At 42.7% G+C, this 16,740-nt stretch overlaps 1 pseudogene; it reads left to right on the top strand.

Moving 5' to 3' along the window:
• The first annotated feature begins 450 nt into the window (after positions 1-450).
• The window catches only part of LOC113834192, a 76,110-nt pseudogene continuing 59,820 nt past the window's right edge, over positions 451-16,740 (top strand).

Raw genomic sequence — 16,740 nt, forward strand, 5'->3', positions numbered from 1 at the left:
CTTGGAACAAAACAGTTAGGAGAGGGACTGGCTGGCACTTCAGAACCAACAGATGAACCTAGGTCAGCCTCCAGTGCACAGTGTAAACACTTACCGAAATCTACAATCAAAGGAGGCAGCTGCCAAGAAAAGTGTACCTAAAGCTCTTGCCCTGCTGGCTCAGAACCCCACCACTTGCCCCAGTACGTTTGTGCTAATCTTCTCATTGCACAGGAAGAACGATTTTACAAGCTTCCACGCCATAGGCGGTGTCCACACTTCCCAGTTCCCTGTAATAGAATTGCTGATGCCAAGGCTATGCACAGGCATCGGCAGAAAGGTTATTCCAGAAATCTCCCACTTCTATCTCCAAATGGTGGTGTTCCAGGAACAGGTTTAAGCTTGCTGCTCATCAAAACAGAAGCCAACAATGACCTAAGGAGAAAGGAAGCTGGGACACAGAAATAAGCGATGACCAAGACTGGAGTGGAGCGTGACTACCATGTTCCCACCCAGGATGTAACTCCTTCCTCTCCTGCGGTACTGGCGCCTCTGTTAAGCTGTTACTGAGCAAAGGTTCAGCTTCCCCTACCTCTTCTCCATCTCCACATCATCCAAAGATGTTGTACCACTTTCAAACGTGGCATCTTGTTAGTCCCCCAAGAGGCTTCAGAATCAGAGCTAGAAGTGTTTTGTTCACACCGCAGCTTAGTCACAAAGATCCATGCTGTGAGGTAACAAAAACTGAGCGGTGGTGGGAGGCGGGCCTCAGACTGTCTGTGTACTTGAGGGATTCTCAAAAGCAAGTGCAAAAAGGAAGACAAAGATTTGTGTTTTGTTTTGTTTTTCAGCTTTTTTGTTTCCTCATCTTTAAAAGTAGCTGAAGGAAAGCCTCAATCCCAGGCTAGATCAACTCCCTGAAAAGTGGAGTGAGGTAGCCCAACATCTATGGCTCTCTTCTCTCTCTCCATGCTCTTTCTTTGTCCATTGTTTTTTTCCAGGATTATGTCTCTGGGGGATTGTGTGAATGTCAGTGACTGATATATTACCGAATCTGAGAAGTACCTGGAGCCACTTTTTTAAACCCGGGGGGGGGGGGGGAAGGCTTCCATTCTACGCATTTTTGGTATCACCTTGTCAAAAAGATGGATTCAGGGAAGCTGTGGATGTGGGACTAGTTAACTATTTGTTCACTCAAAAAATAGTTATCAACTACACACTATGCTCTGAACCCTAACGAGGACAAGATGGAGGCGCCTTGCTGGTCAGTTAAAACCAATGATGGGGCTGGTTTCTACCTCAGTTCACCACAGTGAACTCTCATTCCTTTTCGAAGTCAACAAATCCTGTTCTTACTGAGGAAATCACGAAGGCATTAAGAAACATTTAAATGTTCTTGGGTCAAATTCTATTACAAAGGTCCCTGTTCTAGTTGGTAATGACTATACCCGACACATTCCCAGGTAGATCAGGGTTACACATTTGGATTACTCATGTTCAAATGTCCTATACATACCCACATCCTCACGTTTAATATCACACACTATCTTCCCTAGAAACTGGGTCTTCTCTAGGGCACTTTGCTTCACTGAACAATTTCAAATCTGCCTAGTGGGCATCTTGGACATTGGTCCTGCAGAGTTTTTCTTGCTCACTATATTAGTTGGTTTATTGGCATGATAAAATAATTGGCAAGAAGACCTAAAGGTTTTATTCTGGCTTACAGTTCAAGGGTACACACTTCGCCATAGCAGGGAAGGCATGGTAGCAAGGGCAGGATGCCAGCTGGTGACATTGCATCTGCAGTCAGGAAGCAGATAGTTGACAGGAAGGGAGGTCAGACTATAAAACTTCAAATTCCACCCCTATTGGCCCACTTTCTCCAGCAAATCTCTACTTCCTAAAGGTTCCACAACCTTCTCAAACAGTACCACAACCTAGGGATCACCATATTGTCCCCCAGGAGCCTATGGTGGCATTCCACATTCAAATCACAGCTCACTCTCAAGCCACTCACCAAATCCTGACTTTCCTGTAACACAGAGAATCACAAAGCTTTGTCACATGTTTGGTTCAGATTCCATCAAAGGTGTGCTTTAATCCCAAGCAGTTTGCAAGGAAAACAAACTAGAGTAAGCTGTCAAATGCTTTCTGTCTAACAGAATGCTCTGAGTGGTGGATTACTTAATGCAATCACAGAGTTCACCTACAGTTTCACAAGTAAATTTGCTTTCCGTACCAAACACGTTTGCAATTTAAGTAAACAGATTCTTTAGAGAATGTGTTTTCTATCCTCTGGGATTACTAAAAGCCTGCTAAGCTCCATTTTCTTAAGAGATTAAATTACAGCTTTACAAACAGTTGTATATTTTCACCGAGCTCTTATTCCTTCTCATTGTAGGTCTTAACCACAGACAAACAGAGTCATAATTCATAATTCAAAACATGTACATTTTAATCTTACTTGACATCTTTGCCCCATTTGAATTAATTTTTCATTATAGTCCTTTGGTAACTAGAATGCAAATATTCTATGAATTTTTCTTCTTCATTTTGCTGAGAAGGTCAATAAATAACACTTTCTTAAAGTGCTCATGTCAACAATATGATCTATTTTCTTTATAGAGATTCTCATAAAATACCACAGTGAACCGTTTTCAATTTGAACTGAAGTTAATAGGCACTTGAGACTTACAATTTTGTTATTTTAATTCAATATTTTATTAATTCTTTGAGAATTTTATACAATGCATTTTGATGATATTCACTCCTCATGCTTTCCCCTAATTCCTCCAGGAACCACTCCCTTAATTCCAACCCTTTTCCAACTTAGTATCATTTATTTTTGTTTTTTAAAATAGCCCACTAAGTCCAATATTCATGGGTATAGAGCCATCCACTGGGTCATGATCAACCTTCAAAGAAAGCTGACTTTCCCTCTCCGGAAAGCCATTAATTGGCCATCACTCTTAAGTTAGAGGTAGTCTCATGGCTCATCCTGTATTCCTAAAGTTCCTTATTACACTATACATCTTCTTCTGATGTGTACACTGTCTAGGTTTAGGCCCTGAGACTTTGCCCAAAACACTGCCCAACAGACACCCTGACAGGTTCACCCTTCCAGCCTTTCTACCTTTCCAACAATTTCATTTGAATAATACTGACAAAGCTTTTGTTGCCCCCCCCCTACCTTCATTTTGCTTATAGATGAGATGGTCACATTACAGGGTAGCATTAGGGCTATGCCTTGGAGATTCTGGCATTTATGCAAATGGGGCCATAAAATCCCAACTATCTTTGATATGCTTAAATCTATGTGAAATGTAGATGATTCCTGCCATTTTTTCCTATCATTAGATTGGAACCCAAATCGAAAATCACTTGCCCAACATCTATGTCCACCTCTCCTAGTAAAAGCAGTTGCCCTGTGTACACCATCACCTAGAAATAACAGTGTGTTGTTGTCAGAAGAGGGCATTGTGAGATGTTCCACGAGGGTGCTGGGAACTGAACTGTGGTCTTCTGTAAAAGCAGCAAATGCTGTTCATCAATGCTGTTCAGTCTTTGATGAAATACAATCTGCCTCTCAAACACCTTTGTAACTCCATGTCAAAAAGTTAGCAAGTAACTAATCAGTAAAGAATTCTGGGCAGATGGAAGAGGAAGAATTTCCATGATCCTATCTCTATGCCTAGAGAGACCCACCTGATATAAATATTTTTAAACACTGGAACCTGTTTGAAGACTTTTAACATCCATGGGATGGATGGTAACTCAAAGGTAATGTCAGCTCTCATCACAGACACACATCCCTACCTGTGAGATTCACGTTAAGCTACCATGCACATACTCCACAGCAGCTACATGCAGCACTGAGAGCCCAAGTAGGTGATAAAGATCCTGTTCTCCAATGTTAAGGGCTTCTGTTCTCACTGATGATTGGGATTTCCATCTGCACATGAGCTGATCCAGAGAAACAACCTTCCTATAGCCTTCACTGCCATCGGAAGGCTCTGACTCCTCTGATAGAGTGATCAAGAGAGAGAAATCATGTCTTTCCCTGTGCCTCATTGTGTCCCCCATCTCTCCCCCATCTCCTTTTGTCTCTCTGTCTCTCCATCTCCTTTTGGAAGCCAGAAACATAAGGACTTAGCAGCCATCCAAAGGCAATCAGATTTGTGAGAGAATGTTATCATGGATTCTAGAGAAGGGCTCAGGGTCAGAAAGGACTTGGGTGAATCTAGGCTTGTATCTCAAGCTAATGCTGGATGGTCTCCACCAACTTAAAATGGAAGACTAGGAGAAAAAGAAGAGTAAAACATTTAAAAACTAAAAATAAAGATCAAAGGCAGAAAATTGGACCTTTAGAGTTACCAAGATTCAGAAGTTCTAATTTCAACAAGATCTATGCTTGTATCTCAGGCTAATGCTGGATGGTGTACACCATTTAAAAAAGAAAAAAGAAGAAGAATAAATAAAGCATTTAAAAATAAAAATAAAAAACAAAGGCAGAAAATCAGATCTCTAGAGTTATAAAGATTCAGAAGTCCCACTTCCAAGAACAAAAATCATAAGACATAGAAACCAGAAATGATGTCATATTTTTTAAAAAAATCAACAGAAACTGCCTCTGAGAAAGACCAGATGGTGAGTTTACTAGACAAAACTTTTAAACAATTGTTGCAAAGCTATCCAAAGGACTAAAATAAGACAGGGTAAAAGTTTTCTGTTTTTTAATGTATGAACAAAACAGAAATATCAATAAAATATGGAAAATAGAAACAAATGAAAAGAAAATCTAGGGATAAAAATACATAAAATGAAATAAAAAATTACCTGGGGGTTCAAAAGTAGATTTGAACAAGCAGATATAGGTCAGGGAGCTTAAAGATGACTCAACCAAATTGTCTTCTAATAATCATTAGAGAAAGACGGATAGAGACTTACAGGGACTGGCTGTCTTGCAAAGCACACTGTGTATTTACCTGATTGTTTCTATAGTGCACTTTCACCTACTTCCTTAGTGTGTCCCATAAGATGGAAGTAAAGTTAAATAGATTCAGATCATACTTTGGGGCAATAAAATTTCATTGTTGATAGTCATAGATTACTATTATCTCAGGGTAATAAAATTGTCTCCCTCCAACTCATTTTTAGTTTTTGTTTTGAAATAATTATAAACATGTGGAGTGATAAAAATAATACCCAGGAGTCTCTTGAATTATTTGCCTAGTTTATCCCAGTGGACATCTAATGTAACCATAATACAAAATCGGAACTAGGAAATTGGCTTTGGGATAATGCTGTTGATTGAACTACAGACTTTAATTTTTGACAGGGCTACATGTGTGTCAATATATGAATGTGGCAATATTTCTATGCAATCTGATCATGTTTGAATCCATTTTTAATTTGGAATTGAATCCCAGTGAGAGTCCATGGCAAGATAACTTCATCCCCTTGTAATAGGAAATCACACAATCCAAGCATCTGGGCAATTTGAGCCTGCTGCTCTAGGAAAGTTAGAGGAATTCAAATTTAGGAGAGGGATTCACTGAATCCCTTAGTTAGTGTTCTATTGCTGTGGTGAGACACCAAGACACCATGACCTCAGCAACTCTTATAAAAGAAAACATTGAATTGAGTCAGTGACTTATAGTTTCAGAGGTTTAGTATGTTATCATGGTGGGACATGGCAGCTGAGAGTAAGGCACCATGTGGGCAGACATGGTGCCGGCTACACCTTGACCAGAAGGCAACAGGAAGTAGATTGACACTGGGCAGTATCTTGAGCATAGGAGACCTCAAAGCCTGCCCCCATAGGGACACACTTCCTCCAACAAGGCCACACCTACTTCAACAAAGTCACACCTCCTAGTAGTGCCACTCCCTATGAGATTATGGTAGTCAATTACATCCAAACTACCACAAGAGCCTTCCCATGAGCCTTTTGATTATCAAAATATGAGCCATGTGCTTCCTTTTCTAGAATAGAGGGGAGGAGGCAATGAGGAAGGAACGCATCTGCCAAGTTCTGAATTGTCATCTTTGGGGTAAGTGTGCCACCTCAGAACTCATTATCCTCTAATGGGGTGCTTCCTCATTATTTATGATGAATATAGAGTTGGGAGTGTGAACCCAGAGCTTCTGGAGATGTTCAGAGCAATCCTGCTCAGGGAGTATCTGGTAGCTAGAGACCATTTGAAGACTCTCTGTGAGGTGTGGAGTTGATGTTTTCTAAAAGGATAATTTGCTATCACATTTTAAGTCTGCTGGGTTTACCTCTCTTCTGCCGCTGCCAAACTTTCTGAGAATTTGTTCCCACCATCACCACTTGGAGTTTGCTATGCTTTGAGGAGTTAAGGAAGCTGTGTAGAGAGTCAATGTGGAGAAAATGCTAGAAGGCAGTCAGTGCCTTCCAAAAGTCTGGCTGTACATCTGTTAAAATTGGGAGTAACACGACTGTACTGTGTTCAATACCTCCACAGGAGTAGATTTAAGATCAGAACACCAGCCTCCCAAATCCAGTGGCCCACACAATGTCACTATTAAGCTGTAAGCTGTGAGATCCTGTCAGAAGTAAGCAGACCGACTAGATGCTGCACATATTCCTGTCAGCTTTTTTTTTTTTTCTACCAAAATGACCCTCAAGCTAAACTGCCAAACTCAAGTGGACATTTTTATTTCTGCTCTCTCAATCAATAATTCCTTCCTTAAAGATCCTGTATCAGTCAAGACTAAATAATAAAAAAAAATAAACCACTTGATATTTTAAGCAAAGCAGGTTTAATCTAGGGACCAAATGTTTATTAAAATGCTGGGCTGTGTTGAAATGCAGCTGAACCTCCAGGAATACCCGTCCCAAGTGGACTGCAAGGGGCAGTGTACCTCTGTCCAAAGCAAGAAGATATGGGGAGGACTCAGAGTACACTACTATATCTACAGTCTAAGTGTGAACAAGCTGCTACCGTCACCATGACAACAAGCAGCCGTGAAGCCAGCTAGGAGTCTGTGGAAAACTGCTGTTGAAAAGTTCTGCACCTCCACATTGTGCTTGCCTAAAGAAAATGGTCCCATCTTCTAAATCTTGAGTGGTATTTATTGGTGGACTGACGTTTTTACCAAGGCCTGTGATTGTGTTGTCTTGAGTTGTCCAGGAAATAAAAACAGACAGAAGGTTGGGAAGGATGGGGATTGCTCAGCAACTGTGCTCTCCTGCCTTCTGTTAGAGTGCAACATCTCTCCCACCCCCGTGCCATCTCATCTGCCTGTGCCTTCCGTGTTGTTTCCTCTGACTATACCTTTCCCTTTCTCACTCTATACTGTAGAGCCCATAGTCTCTTTCTGGGAAATTCCATCAGGTAAGTATGCAAGGTTTTCAAAATCATCATCTTCAGCCAGGCCCTGCCTGTTTCCCCTGTGGTACTCTCATCTCTAACCATCTATGGACTCTGCCTGGATATGTCTTAGGTACCCCAAAGTGAACATGTCTTAAACTAGATGGATCAGCTCTCCTCCCCAAAGGCATCAAGACTCCTGATTTCCCTATGGTAATGGCAAATGGTTAGATATAATCGAGCTCATGTCCTATGAGGGAAACCTGGGAATCACACCTAACTCCTCCTTCCCCTCATTGACCTCATCTAGTCAGTTGCAGAATCATGAGAATTGTATGTATCAAATCTCATCTCCCTGCCAGACTCCTGAAAAGGCACCAGAGCTGGCTGCCTAACCTCTAGCCTTTCCTTCCTTCCTTTCTTCATACAGGTCTCAGGAAGCCTTACCAGAAACACAGCTCAGACCTCTTAAGTCCTCATGCTCTCCATCCCTTAAGATGGAGTTCAGAACCATGAATATGACTTTCAAGGATAATATCCAACCTTGTGTTTCCCTGGATTGTATTGTTTAAACACTAGAGTTCCTCTGTACTTTGAAACCACATCCCTACCTCTTATCAACTAAAGAGTTAATGCTGAACCTTTCCTGATTGTCTGATGCTCGTGCCAGTCAGATCCTTTAAAGGACTGATGGTTGTACATTGCCATGTCATTGTTTCCACCATGAGAGAATTATCTCATGTTTGCCCCTGGAGAGTGTTGCTCAGGGATTAGGATAGATAGATAGATAGATAGATAGATAGATAGATAGACAGATAGATAGTATATAGGTAGACAGATAGACAGATGTATAGATACATAAATATATGGTTATAGTTATATATTATAGTTATGTGCTTTTTACGAAAAGTAAAAAGACCCAGAGACAGATATTGGGGTTCAAGCTTCCAAGTTGAAGATCAGAAAAGCAAAGCAAGCAAGCCAGTAGATTAGATCTTACCTCTACTTAGCTGAAATAGCAATCCCTACTCCTTTTATTCCTTTCTCTGCCCAGCCATATCACTCCTATCTCCACCTTCCTAGTGTCGTAATCAAAGGTATGTGCTATGTTACTCTTTTACGTGTAGCCCTGGGTGACCATGAACTTAGAGAGATCCATCTGCCTTTATCTCTTGGGATTAAAGGTGTGTGCCACCACTACCTGGTTTCTACGGCTAACTAGTATGGCTGCTTTGTTATTTTGATCTCCAGTAGCTTTAATAAATCACAGTTATTGTTATATTATATTTTGTTATATTATTATAATAAATCACATAATTATTTTAGTGTTTTTTATTGATCAGACCAGTTCAAAAACTCCAGACCTTTCCCCAGTGAGATCTCCTAACCACAATGCTCTCAAATCTCATGGTAAGGAATAATGGTATCCCTGATGGAGGCAGTGGTACTCAGGGTACTCCAAGACTGTGATCTACTGTGTCAGGGCTCTCTCGGTGTTTTCCTCACCTGGCCACATGTGACCGCCCAGGCTTCTGTTGGAGCGATTCCTAGAGTATATAGGAAAAAGTGAGAGAGGAGATGGGCATGCTATGCTCTCTGCAGGACCTAGTCAGGGTTTCTTCAAGAGCAATCTGTACCCAAAGGGTGCTTGGGAGACCAGTGTGAAACTCATCTCCATTGAATTCTTCCGTTATTGCAAGGCTTGGCTAAATCTTCCCAATCCTCACTTGACCTGGGCATTCACCATATTAATTTAATCCTTAAAAGTGAGAGCTAATGGGTAGAGAGTGCCAGCTCCACTAATGTACGTGAATTCAGTTGAGAACTATAGATGTAAAGATTTCCATCTTCTAAATGAGAAAAATGGAAGTGCAAGGAGGTTAAGCTGAGTGGCTGAGCCAAAATTCTAAGCTCCCAGCCCAGCACTTAACAGCCAGCTAGAAAACCCCAGCCAACCAAGGCATAGTATTACAGTATTCTAATGTGCAGATTTCATGATTTAGTCAATATGAAGGTATTGCATAGATAAAAATCTAAGACAGTATTATAAGGGCTAAGAAATTTTGTTAACACAATTGTTAGTTCAGGCAATGTTGAGAGAAAAGCATCTTGCAAAATACTGTTGAAGTCAGGTGAATTCTTCTCCTCTTGAGACAACCATTATTTAATGCCCAGCAATTTAGTGGGGGAAATCGTTGGACAGTTTAATCAGAACTCAGGGGCATTGTTTATCTAGTGGCAGGTACATAATTGAGCAAAAAGTGTCAAATCTATGGACACTTTGTACTATCTATCCTTTAAATCTCTTAGGAAGAGACTGGATAATATCTGTAATCTAGCCAGTTTAGAGGATAAAATGGCATACATTTTAAATTTAGGAGTTTATGTGCTTATGAATTCATACCTATGTCTCCAGACTTCTATCACCATCTTCCACTCTGTTTTCTAGCAGTTCTGGAATCTTTAGCTCTTGAGGGTCTTCGGGCCTCAAGATCCTATCCTCTTGGAGCATTCTTGTCCCCACCACCTCAATGGTGGTTTAAGCTCATGCATTACTACCATTAACTTACAAATGACTTCCTCCGATAGATCTTCCCCAACCCCGTCGGCACACTAGCAGAACCTTCTGGATGGCCCAAAGAATAAAACCTCAAGTGCCACGTCTGTGGTCAGTTTTGGGGGGCTGTCCTTCTTTCCGGACTTTATGCCCCTTAGTGGAGAGGTGACCTCAGTACACATCTTTGGGGCCTGTAAGGAGCTGTCCCTGCATTCTCCATTACAATGATGGCGCCTGCAGGCACTGAATGTAAACAAGATTATTGCGCAGGCGCTGGGTAATTTTCCATTCCTTGATCTCTGCCTATTCCATGGCGTCCATATGGCCTGATGAGCTGCAGCCAATCATAGGGTGACACGTCCCAGGTGGCGGCTGCCAGCCTTTATTAGGGGACGGGATTCTTGGCTCGGGGTCTCCGCTCTGGTAAGCTTATGCTCTCCTCTCAAGATGCATTAAAGCTTTACTGCAGAAGGATCCGAATGTCCTGTGTGGTTCTTGCTGGCGAGGCGATAGCGCGGGACAGGGGCCCAGCAGAGGAACTTGAACACAGAGGTACCTTCAGAACTAGCATCTGCATGTGTTAATTCCACTGGTCAAAAATAAAACTACTACTACAGTTAAAGCGAAGTGTGAAGCAAGCTTTAGCTAAATACTGGCCAGGTGGATAGATTTTTTTGGCCAAGTCTATCTCTGGGTTTCCAGAAAATGGTCACAAATCACAAACCTTGCAGAAAATTAAAAAGGCAACCCCCACAAGGCCACCATATTTCCCATCAAGTCCAATCAGGGACAAGAATATCCTGGCATATTCCCTCCACACATACCCCCACACTTACATCCAATCAGGAGCAAGTGTACATCATGACATATTTCCTGCCCTTGTACCTCCTGCCCATGTGGTCATGCACCCCCATTGCAGGGGCAGATGAGTCAAACACACTTGTTTAGGGGAGTGAAAGCATAAATAGCCTGCAGCATTTAACTTTCATTCTCACACAAGTAGCTCCTCAAATCACTTTACATTTGTTATTAAATTAATAAAGTATTAACACATGCAGATGCTGGTTCATTCTTCTGAGAGCTCTGAGACTCTGCTGGGTCCTGGAGATATGTACTAAGGTCACCTCTCCACTGTGGGGCATATAGTTCAGAAAGAAGGACAGGCTCCCAAAACTGACCAGAGTATGCTTACATTTATTTTAAAATTGATCATTGACATCCTCCAGAAGTTCAGGTCAAATGATTGTTTAAATGCATTAAAATTGGGATTTGCCAACAACGTTCATGACTTTCAGGATTTTGCTTTATTATCTTTTGAGACAGACAGTCTTATGTATCCCGAGCTGTCCTTGACACCCGAGTAAGCTGAAGTTGGCCTTGAACCTCTAATCCTTCAGCCTCTACTTCCTGGTGGCTGAGTTTGCTTGCTAGCTTTTGTTTTTGTTTGGTTTGGGCTTCTTGGTTTTTTTGTTTTTTGTTTTGTCTGTTTTTTGTTTCCTTTTCCTTCTTTAACATGTATATGCAGCGTTGCAGTATCTGACTGATCTCTGGTCAAATGTGTCTTGAAATTTTCAGACCTCAGCGTGTTTAGTGACTTCATAATGCTTCCCACAGACTGTGTTGTCATTCACAACCTGAAGACTGGAAGGAAACCCAACTTTCAAATGCAGTGCCCAGTGATTTCAGCCTGAAAGGTGATATGTCTGTTTTTCTAGAATCTCCCAGTCTGTGGAATGTGCGTTGGCAATACTTCTAGACCAGATTTCTGGGGGAACTGGCTCACTTGCCTCAGAGACACGGTTAAAGACACTAAAATCTCAACAAGCCTCTTGGCTACTTCTCTTCTGCTGCCCAGATGGCAGCTCTGGAGACAAGCACGTATATTAGTGGAGATAAACAGGATCTGTCCAGGAGGGAGAGGATTGTCCCTGTGACACAGATGTAAACGTTTGAATAGCCCATGAAGAACTCTGCCCATGCCGTAAGTGGTCGAGCTAGCTCAACGCTTCCTCATTTATTCAACATTCATTTCCTGTAAGGGGGCACAGCCTCTGTCCTAGAGAAGTAGGTAGCTCAGTTGTGTAGACAGATAATGGTAGGGCAGGGTGGAGGTGTGCTGTGTGAAGTGGAAGCAGCAACCAGCCGTGCTCTAGGAAGCCAATGAGACTTCTTAGAAGAGGGTCTATTAGAACCAGGTTTGAGCAAGCTACCATGGGGGTGGGGGGGGGGCGTGGAAGGTGGTCAGAGAAACTAGAGGCACCACTGCCCCACAGAGAAAGGAGACTGTATGTTCCCAGCACCCCGGGAAGGTAATGTAGTGAGACGGTTTCCTCTAGAGAACCACAGGGAACCTTACTTCAGGAACATGGTGGCTTGTTTTTCATAGATTGACCATAATGACCAGTGCAGCTAACATCCATGACTCCTGGGGCCTGTTGTTAATTTTCACCTCGAACCCCATGGGAGTGATGGGCTCCATTCAAAGTCTCCAGGCTGTGTAAAGATCGACTTCTTTTTAGTGTCCAAAAATACTTCCTCAAATAGTCCCCAGCAGGGTCATTTGTTCCTCTCTCTGCAACTGAGGTGCTTTGACACTCCTACCTAACCTCCAGGCCCCACACAGATCAAGAATGGATCCGAAAGACACCTTTGAAATCCTACCCTAGGAAGCCACGCCCACCTAACAGCCCCAACCCACCCTCACTTACCTTCGCCAAACACCCACAGGCTCCATGTTGCTGCCTTGTTACTCCTGTTCTCTCTGATGACCTCCCTTGATGTTAATGCTATTCTTTTCTTTGTTTTAAAAATAAAAGCAGAAAATCAATTTATTAATGTGCAGTGAAAACTCCACTTGCCAAGTGACTCATGGCAGCCAGAGCTGGGATGTTCTCCCTAGGCAGCCATTAGAGATCTGAATCGCGGCTGCCGATTAGAAGGATATACAAGCTGAATGGAATCAGTTACAGAGAGTCCACAGTGTCCATTTCCATAGTAACATGCCTAATTCTTGGACTGGTCCAGCCTGGGCTCTGACTAGGCTTCTCCCAAGTCTGGAGTTGGGAGAACTACTGTAGGCTCCTTCTTCTGCCACCATAAGGACACAGAGTGTTGCGGGGAGGAAAACAAAATTTTGTGGGAAAAAAATTCTACAAACAACTTGCTTATGCCCAGAATCCTTTGAAGTTGTGTCCTATCAAAGCTGGTCTGGAAGTTTTACAGGTGGGCTTTTGAAAGTGGGAAGAAGAGAACGTGCAGATCTGTCCTAAGCCCCTGCCCCTTTCTTTGCCTTTGCTTCTTGACTCTGCTCAGCTACCCCTGTCACCATCCCTGGGCAATTTCATCCACACCCATGGAGAAGGAGAATGGAGCAAGTCTGACTTGGAGTGAGGGAGAAAGCAGGGAAGGCTGAGCAGCAATGAAAAGTGGTTCAACTAGGTTGCCAAGGTACCTTATGTCAAAGGTAGCCACCAGAGGATCATGCCCACAAAGAGCAGGCTGCCTCAGCATCCTCGTCTTACTCAGAGACTGAGAGCTATCCATGGGAAGCATGGCCCCAGTATGGATTGGAGAACACTGTAGTTGGGCCTTTTGTCAATTAATTTCCTTGATCATAGAACTCGTCAGAACATGATCCCTGAAAGATTCAATAAGCCTTTATTGAATGCATAAATCAATGAATGACTAATCACCGCTACTAGTGAGATTACTGAAATTGTATGACAAACTCAGTTTCAAGAAATAAGCCTTTAAAATGGATTGTTCTGGAAAAAAGCTCCACTTTCACGTCGATTTAGACTTTTGTGCTGAGTTTTTAAAGATCCTAGGGGAATTATTCATGTTAAGAGAATGTTCCTTCCATCAGAGTGGAGATGACTTGGAATAGAGTGAGCGACATGGGCACAGATGGACCAGAGAGAACTTGTGCTCTAGTCTTGTACTGCCCTTCAGCAAATATGGGCCCAAAGGATATAAATGATGTGAAAATGGTTTGGCTGTTTCTTCAAGTCAACCCAAACATAGAGGGTCTTGTGTTGTTCACGGGTGGCAAGTTAGAGGATGAAGGAGAAGTGGGAACAAGTGAGCAAAGATACAGATGTCAAGACTCCTCAAGATGTGGCAGAGGCTATGCCGAGGAAAGTGGGGGTTCAGAGTTAGTCAGAGCAGATCAGAGCTATCTAATAAGTAGGGAGGGTACTTAAGCCATGGAATCTCATCCCCATGACTTTTCATCAAGTGAGCTAAGACACCCTGGATCGACAGACTGAAATGACCAGTCATTTCCAGCTAATATTTTTCACTGGGGAAAATGTAGGCAGCTCTGTGGTTTGAAGCAGAATGTCCCAACAAAATCTGTCGATCCACTCAGGATGCTTAGAACCATGGCCCTCAAGATGTCTAAAATGATGAAGCCAAGTTGGCCAAGGCCCTAGGAAACATTACATGCGGCTGAGAACAATGCGTGTTGGCAGAGGCTGTTGTGTTCTGTGTGTACAGCCCAGTTCAGCCTCAGAGAACCACAGACATTCTGGGGCCTCTGTCTGGGGGCAAGACAAGTATCAGAAGCACCAAGGGACATCCTGAGTCCCTGAAGTTTCATTCATTCTTGTTGGACTGACTGCCAACATCAAAGAACACAACAAGACCTGGGTTCAAAGCCAGACTCAGAAAGTCAGATCATGGCCTTGAGCTGTTTGTTCAACTATGACCTTTTCTTCTGTAAAAGGATCTTGGGAACCTTTGTCACTGCTTGTTATGAATATTTCAGGTATCACATACCAAAGAGCCCAATGTCAGGCACACATGCATTCAACCGACAACAACCATTACTACAATTACTGTTGTTATATTAGCATTATTATTGCCAGCAGACAAAGTAAATCAGACTTGGCTTTGACATTTACTAACTCTTTGGTCTTCATCAGATTATTTAGCCTCTCCAGACCTCATCTGCCTTATATTGAAATTGGAGAAAATATTATTTAATCTGGCATGGTATTATACAAATCGGAGTTAATCGAAGAAAGTGCCTAATTATGTGCCTGGATCAAATTGGTACTCATAAAGGTTATCCATGAGCAGTTTGCATAGACCAAAGCAAGAATGAAAAATTATTGATGTTGCTTCCCATAAATCAATGATGTCTAAACATGACAAGTCCTTTGAATTATTCCATGGGAAATAAATTCTCTTTTAAATCAGGTTGCTTTATTCTGGAGGAACCTGTGGACCACAGAGGCTGAGCCTGGCTACAAGCCTCCTCTGTACTCCTCCTCTCTGAGATCTTCCTCCTGCTGTGCATGGTCCAGGGAGACATTTCCCGGCCAGCCTCAGGTCCCCTGAGGAGAGCTGGAGCATTAGGCCACTATTCTTTAAGCTGCTGCTGCATTTTCAGACCATGAGACTCCTCCTGTCTCTCCTCACTCTGGGCTGGCCCATCCCCAAGAAGCAAGCCAGCCAGGAGGTGGAGGAGGTTATAAAACCATTTTGTATCCATCCTGTTTTTAATTGATTTCACAGCAGGGGAAGAAAAATCGGAATCTTTCCTTGTAACCTTTCCATGAGGGAGGCCTTCTCTGGTCAGGAAACCCAGCTGGGGAGAGCTGGCCTCCATCTGTGTGCTTGCAGCTTTCTTCCCTAGTCTGTAAACCCCTCTCTTCCAGTCATGATGCATGCCAATGGTTTCTAAGGGTCCCCTGGGGAGCCCCTTTGCACACTAGCTCCTGGCAGAGGAGCCTTCTGCCTCTGTGTCCTGGTCCCCACCTGAGCCTATCTGGTCTCCATCTGACAATTATGCCATGTATCTGCTGGGGCTCCCAGTGCCTTAGATCTGGATCCTGCTCCTCTTGGCTCAAACCCACAATGAATGCCCTGTAGGAACCCAAAGTCTCTGGAGATTTTTGTGGATTTCAGGGTAGGGGCAGGGATGGTTACCATTGTATAATTACTTTTGGTTCAAATTTTCTGCATCTTGGGGCAGGAACTGGCCCTTGAAATGGTGTGTGGAGTCTTTCATGTGGAGTGAGTGGTTGGAAAGCGTTGCCCGGTGACTCACCACAGAGAAAACAATGGAAACATGCATGCTTGATTCTGTTCTTAAAGATGGTTCAACCATCCAACCATGAGTGAGGGAATGGATAGGTTCTCTGCTAAATATATGTCAATGTCAAGATCACCTCCAGAGAAAAGAAGTGGGTGACCCAGGACCCAGGACACACAGACTGCGTGTCATCTAAACCTCTTGAATTTTGTTTTTATACATGTAATTATGTTACATGTATGTTCAATATATTACCAAATCCTATATGTTCTCTCCTCCAATTCATCTAAATTGTCTTCCAGAACCTGCTTTCTACTGAGCCAATCATTAAGGGATGATTTCAAAAAGTCTTAGTTACTTGGAAAGCTAGGAGACAGTCACTCTTCTCACTTGAGCCCAGCATGTTTAGGCTAGTGTTGGCAACACAGCACAGATTCTGTGTCTAAATGTAACAAAATAATAATATAGCCATTGTTAATATTTTGCCTCCTTTCCTAATTCCTAAAGCCTCTACAGTCCCTCTTGCCTTCTGTGAACTCTGACAGAATCTCTAGTTTAGTCTTGCTAAGGTTGGGCTGGCTCACACACCAAGTGTCTCCCTATAGTTGTTTGCTGAATGTAGCACTTGTTATTTTCTCATGGGTGAAGACTCACATCATGTGGCCAAATAAGAGAATGAGAGATAAGAGCATAGGAGACAAATCTAGGGAAAGGCACAACTAACACAGAATGTCCTTTAGAACTGAGTCAAGGCCCACCTTCATTCTTATTGTTCCAGTGACCAGTGGGGATCCCAGCTGTCAATGGTCCCATTACTGTGTCGGGTA

The sequence above is a fragment of the Cricetulus griseus genome, chromosome 2 (assembly GCF_003668045.3).
Source record: "Cricetulus griseus strain 17A/GY chromosome 2, alternate assembly CriGri-PICRH-1.0, whole genome shotgun sequence".
NCBI classification, from domain to species: Eukaryota; Metazoa; Chordata; class Mammalia; order Rodentia; family Cricetidae; genus Cricetulus; species Cricetulus griseus.